We start from the raw sequence: 7037 nt of genomic DNA, 5'->3' as shown, positions 1-7037 counted from the left end.
AATGCGCTAAATTATATTCAACTTGAATCCTTTGTAAATAATTTTGCACTTTAAAGCTGAAGCAATAAATAACTATTAGTTAAAAATGAGACAAGATTTTTAATTTAAACTTATATTAAATTAATCGTAATTAAATGATGTAACAACTAGAAATCGTAGGTAACATTAAGACGTAAAAGACGAAAAACAAAATGCTGTTAATCAAGTCGATTAAATGAGTGTAGTTTAAACAACTAATTATTTGATGACTTTTTTAACAAAATACAAGGAAAATAAAATATTTGACATCTATTTAATCGCAAGAATACTTTATTATTTTATTTATTACCTTCGCATGAACATGTATTAGGTTAGGTACTTATGCGAAATAAAGATTTGTTAATTTTATTTTGATGATGATTTTTTTTTAATGTTTTTAAGTAAGTACCCACTCTTAAAATTCTGAATATTTACACGCCGCAATAGCGACAGAATATTATGTGATACCACTTGCTGTTATAATATCTACTGTACTGCCTACCATATTCTTGGTGAATAAAAAAATTGTTATTCTTATTCTGAGAATAACTTTTTTTATTAACATTTTTGATCTTCTTAAAAAGCAATAATTTCTCGTTTCTTTTTTTTAAACGACCATTAAATAACGGTAATAGTGTGTAATAGCTTGCTGGGCGGACAGATGGGCAATTTAAAGCGTACAGCCAAACAAAATGAGTCAACTATGTATGAATGGGCCAGCTGAACCACTTTCACTATTCGACGTTACGTTTATTCTATTTAATTACGGATTTTACGGTTAAGTGCAGGTGAGGGAGTAACCCAATGACATATCATTAATAGGTTAGTAAAAATAGTAAATGGTTTTTAATTCGTTTCAAATGCTGTTCTGTTAGTTCACGCAAGCAGTGCCACGGTTAAAAGCTTGTTTTAACGTTCTTGGACAGTTTATCAGAATATTGCCACAAAAAAAAAGTTTTGTGTATTTATTGTGTTTGTGTGTCTTGGCTTAGGCTTTTTTTTATTTATTTATTTATATATTCAAATTACAACTTAGGTACTATACATTATATATTCTAAAAAATTGAATTGAATTGAAATTGGCTTTGGGCTTTGAATCCTTTGAATTCTAAAGTATAAGTATGTTAATTTGTTACGCTTTTTTACGCTCAAAGTGCTCAAACAATTGTGATTAAATTTTGTACCTATGGAGATACGTATACCTATTTGAAATCTTGAGAAGGCCATTATATAAGTATAATAGTTTTTTTGCCCGGAAAATTGTATACTTAGCTTCCGTAGTCGCGCCATAAATGAATTCTTCATAGACAGAGTTAACAGAGGCAAAAGCTATTTAGTATGAAGTTAATTTGAAAAAGACAGGATAGTTTTTATCGCGGAAAATTGCATAGTTCCCGCAGACGCGTGATAAACGGATAATTCGTACCTATAAAGAGACGCGAGCAGGAGCTAGTATAAATATATATGGTTTAAAGCTGCAGGGACTGGTAACGGTATTCTGTCACGAACGTTATTAATGAAGTTCCACTTCATATTTAAGAAAACCAATTCACCACAACAAAAAGAAAGTTCCATTTACGACTACGAAACGCTATAAACGATTATTTTATTCTCAGCAACACAAAGGTTTATGAAAGATGCATGAAGTGAACTGCGAATTTATGTAACATGTAAACAGTAAATGCGTTTTTAAATTTAAAATTAAGGCGAAAAGGGCCCTTTAAGCCCAAGAGGGTTAAAGTTTGCAATCTTTTATTATTTAGCTTGTCCTGTTTCTTTTTATTTATTGACTTGGGTCAAATCTCGGAAGCGAAATTTGATCCAATTCGTGTGATCAATTTGACTTGAAATTTGGCGTAGATCTGGTGGCAGAGGCATCTTGTTAGTCCGGCCGGGATTGTCCCTTCAGGACGGAACTCCTCAACGGTTAATGGCATCGCCTTCAAATTTGGTAAGGAAATGTAGTTTGGATCAGTATTCCGCAAACTTTTGTGTTTAAGGCACATCTAGGAAAAATAAATTTTTGGAGGTATACCGTAAATGAAACATCGGTTTTTAAGTAATTTTCTTCTGTCAGTCTATTTAGCTTTACCTTCTTCTTCTTTTTCTCATTCTTCTCCTATCGGAGGTTGGACAACATCATGGTGATTCTGATTTTGTAGGCCGCTGCTCTAAACAAGGACGTGGTACTGCAGTTGAACCAGTCTCGTAAATTCTTCAGCCACAAGTGTCTTCTCCTACCCACGCTTCTCTTTCCGGCAATCTTCCCCTGGATATTAGCTTTATAAGATAACCTTATTTTTCCGAGGGACACCAACCAATGACCACGGTAGGTACCCCAGTTGTGTCGCGGCACACACTGCGGAAGACTGATTTAGATGACAATGCAAGTACAGTCAACAAAAACAGGCTGCTTGCTGCTGACAGAAAGTACTGTCAGCAAAAGAAGTTTGTAAACAATGTCATTTTAACAAATACTATTTCTTAACCCCCGACGCAAAAGAGGGGCGTTATAAGTATGACCGCTATGTGTGTCTGTCTGTGGCACCGTAGCTGTTAAACGGGTGGACCGATTTGAATGCGGTTTTTTTATTTGAAAGCAGGTTTTCTAGCGATGGTTTTTAGACATGTTTCATCAAAATCGTTTCAGCGGTTTTTGAAATATTGAACTTTTTAAAGAAATACGTTTTTTTGCACTTGACAGAAATTGACCGAGACCGATTGAAGGGCGACAAAAGAAATGTAAAGAGCTTTTGAATATTCAATTGTATATTTAAATGGAGTCGGACGATTAATGTTTTTCGTGGATGTTTAGAAACCGGCCCGGTGGAGAAATAGTCTCTAACAATAACAACAATGCCAATATTTCCGAATCATTACCGGCCTAGATGTAACTAGGGTCGTTCTATTCTCGACTGAGGAGATTAAATAACAAAATTCTAAGATTAAAATTGCAGTCGTGTATTTTTTACTACAATAACTATTTGGTAGGTACTAGTATTTTAAATGTTTAGCTTTATATTTATTTAAAAAATATCCACATCATGTATATTAGAGCCATATTATAACTATTTAAAGGTAGCTTAATTAAATTTCTAACGAAATCTGTTTTAAATCATTTTTACTAACTTATTTACAGACAATTATTTCATTAAGAGTGCGGTTGATCTGGAAACGTTAATTATACCTACTAGTGTTTACCTTCGGCTTTACGCGTAAACCATTACAACCAGCAGTTGTATAAGTAGATAATTAAGAATATATTTTTGATAACTAAAAAAATCAAGTTAAAAAAGGGAGACAGTCCCAGCAGCTTGTTGTCAGCAACTCAATCCTTTTTTCGTAAGTTGTATCAGCTTTTTGTTTTTAACCCCCGACGCAAGAAGAGGGGTGTTATAAGTTGACTGGTGTGTGTGTGTGTGTGTGTGTGTGTGTGTGTGTGTGTGTCTGTCGGTGGCACCGTAGCTCTGAAACGGGTAGACCGATTTGAATGTGTTTTCTATTTATTTGAAATCAGGTTTTCTAGCGATGGTTCTTAGACATGTTTCATTAAAATTGGTTTAGCCGTTTTTGAGATATTGAACTTTGAAGTGACAAAGTCGGGGGTTTCCCAACTTTATGTTGGTTAGGTTATTCATTTATTACAGTAGAAATACGCAAGACCCAAATCGCTGCACGTACTAGCATCTATTCATCTTCTGTGCAGGATGCAAATTCACCACCTCGGTCACATATTCCATTCCCACGGATACGTATAAAGGGTACGTCCCCCCGGCAAAATCATTTTTTCAAACCACTATCGAGTCATTTTAATGATGCCTTTGCTTTCTTGTTTACTTTGTACGTTTATCTATGTCTTTGTATGTCTTTTTAAGGGTGGTGTCTTTGGACAAGGGATGAATAATGTTTTTTTCTATAATTGTCTAGTTGTTCTTTTTACCGTTACATCTCGTTTTGGTCTATTTGGAAGTTTACTTGAGCGGAAGAAAGCAGGTTTCTCATATGTTAAGTCAATTATTACTCTTATTTTTAAAAGTTTTATTAAACTTTCAAAGACTGTTTGCTTGTTAGTATGTTAAGGTGTTGCAAGTTTAATTTTACTTACTTTCATTGATCGGATTGAATTGAAATCTGGTATAAATGAAAGCCTATAGTCAACAAAAAAATGTGATATGAAAAGAAAAATATATTACTTATTATTCAATTTTATTTTTATCATTTTTCAGCCTAAACATAGAAAGAAGATAGAGATCGTCGTCAGTTCAGTAAAGCTTTGTTATTAGACTATTTTACTTAAACTTTCCTCAAATTATCTAGTTATTTGATTATGTTTTATGACAAACGTTAGCTGAAGAACAAGTTAATTACTATTTAGGTAAATAACTGTTACTGCAACGCTAATTAATTTCCCAGTTTATTTGTTAATGACTAGACATATTCCTATGAAATTCTAAGTTAAATTTGTTCGTAATATATTTGTTCCATTACACGTTATGTTAGTCAACAAAATCAACAAATCAAGCTATCGTCATGATTGTAAATAAATGTAATCTGTTTATCATAAGATCACCATAAGAATTCCTAGAATAGATTGTAAACGAATTAGAATGCATTCTAAACATTCTATGATAAGAAAATAACTATGTGCTCATGTCATAATGTCCGTCATCTGTATGACAGCTGAAGGTAAGGAACAGAGTTCATCGAACTATACTTAAGAGCTTGGAATATGATATAGTGGACATCAGATGCTCTAATGTACTTTGATATATTATGCAGATATGAGATAGTTAGTCTAACGTGCTTTTATACATAGAAGAACAACAAGTTATTGAAGCTAGCTAGAAACTATTGCTGAACCACACATACCTACAACACACACACACACACACACACACACACACACACACAGGCAGATACACAGTTGCAGTGTCACAGAGTGTGTATGTTTTTATGTGTTTAGTTTTTAATGGGTCTCACCGAAAAACAGCGTCGCGGCTTACCGCAATATTATAATACTCTACTATGAGTATACCATGTTCATTATTATTAGTTATGTATTTACTAGCCGTTACTCGCGACTCCGTGCGCGTAGATTTCGGTTATCGCTGTCCCACAGGAACTATGCGATTTTCCGGGATAAACATTATCCTATGTCCTTCTCAGACCTCAAACTATCTGTATACCCAATATCATCTAAATCGGTTCAGCTGCTTAGACATTATGAAGGAACAAACAAAGAAACAGACCTACAAACTTTCGCATTTATAATATTTGTGGGATAGTGGGATTCTTTCATTCTAATTTATATTTCTATGTATCGAATATTATGTAAATAAATGTTTCTCTCTCTCTCTCTCTCTCTCTCTCTCTGAACCAGTGGCACAATACAAGTTGTATTGTGCCAGTGGGCTACATCTTCGGTCTCATCTGCATTTACCATCAGATGAGACAGAGGCTAACCGCTGGTCAGTTAAAAAAAGAAAAGTTTACAGGTACTTAAGTACCTCTTGGATAGCGGTATACTATGGTATTTAAATTCCCTAGCTGCTATTATCGCTAACTGGATCAACCATTCCAAAAATTCCCAATACCTCACGCCCTCCAATCGCTCCATCACTTTAATCCGACTCATTTCTTAAACTACGTCATTGTGAACCCGTAAGTTGACCCGCATTAGGGATAATGGGTCACATGGCCCATCCGCGTCCCATACCCATTGTGTCCCCCGTCGCCTGTCACTCTGCGCGAGTGCCGTGAAATGCGTTGATTCTTGTACTTTAGGACCTACCGCACGATGGTTTATCTTAAATATTTAATGGAAACGATAATAGAATCCTGATTTCTTGCGCGTGATTGGAGGCGACTCTATGTTATAGGTATAGGACTTTAGTAAGTCCCCTCTTCACAGATTAGGGGCCATCCTTAAAGTACATCACAACAATTTTGCCCATTTTTAACCCCCGTCTAGTCACACGTATTACTATGAATATTGCAATTATTTCGTTCCTGTGTCACAAACCGCCTGAACAATAGTTTCCACTGTTGCTATTTCATTTCCTCGCTATCGAAGTGAAAAGCAGAGTGTAAAACTCGAGCATTAAATCCATTTTCCCTCGACGTGTCTATCCACCCTCGCCGTACGTATTTGAACGTGTCGGGTAAAATGGTTCGTTTTATGCTCTTGTTGTACAATCTACTATTAAAAAATAGAAAAAGATGATCTAAAATTATGTATGATATATGATACAATACCAAGAAAAGGGTTAGATCTAGCAGTTGAGTTGAAATCCGGGATTTTACTAAATTCCCATAGGAATCCCCGATAATTACATCGTGATTTTTATTGACGTTGCATTACAAATAACAGTGCCAAATTGCATGACTAGTCACAGCGTAGGACTATCGGGATGAATAAAAAATAGCCGATGTGTTATTCCAGAACCCAGCTATCTTCATACCCAAATTGTATCCAAATCCGTCCAGCCGTCTTAGTGTGGAGTAATAGACACACACACACACACACACACACACATACTCACAAACTTTCGCATTTAAGTATAATATTAGTAGGATACTACAATGCAAAAGGGGCTTACTCGGTTTTTCGATTTTTTTCTTATGTAGGAAAAATATTGCAATAAATAATGAATAACTTTGGAATGAGTTTCAGAATTAGATTACCCGTAAACCACTATAGTAGTTAAAGTCAAAATAAAATATCTTTATTCAATTTAGGCTATAATACACATCTATATATCTTAGGCCTCTAGGTTGGCAACGCGTCTGCAATACCCCTGGTGTTGCAGATGTTTATGGGCGGTGGTGATCTCTTACCATCAGGAGACCCACTTGCTCGTTTGCCATCCAGTCGAATAAAAAAAAAACACTTATGAATATCAAAAAAATCTACTTCCCAAATACCTATAAATATTCCAAGCATCATCTTCGGCGCGACGTATCCAGCTTCTACTATCAGCCATTCGTAGATCGTCACTCCTCCTGTGCCCTTAGTGTAA

This window comes from Choristoneura fumiferana, chromosome 27 (assembly GCF_025370935.1).
Source record: "Choristoneura fumiferana chromosome 27, NRCan_CFum_1, whole genome shotgun sequence".
Taxonomy (NCBI): Eukaryota; Metazoa; Arthropoda; class Insecta; order Lepidoptera; family Tortricidae; genus Choristoneura; species Choristoneura fumiferana.
The sequence above is the reverse complement of the archived record's forward strand: the minus strand, read 5'-3'. Positions refer to the sequence as shown.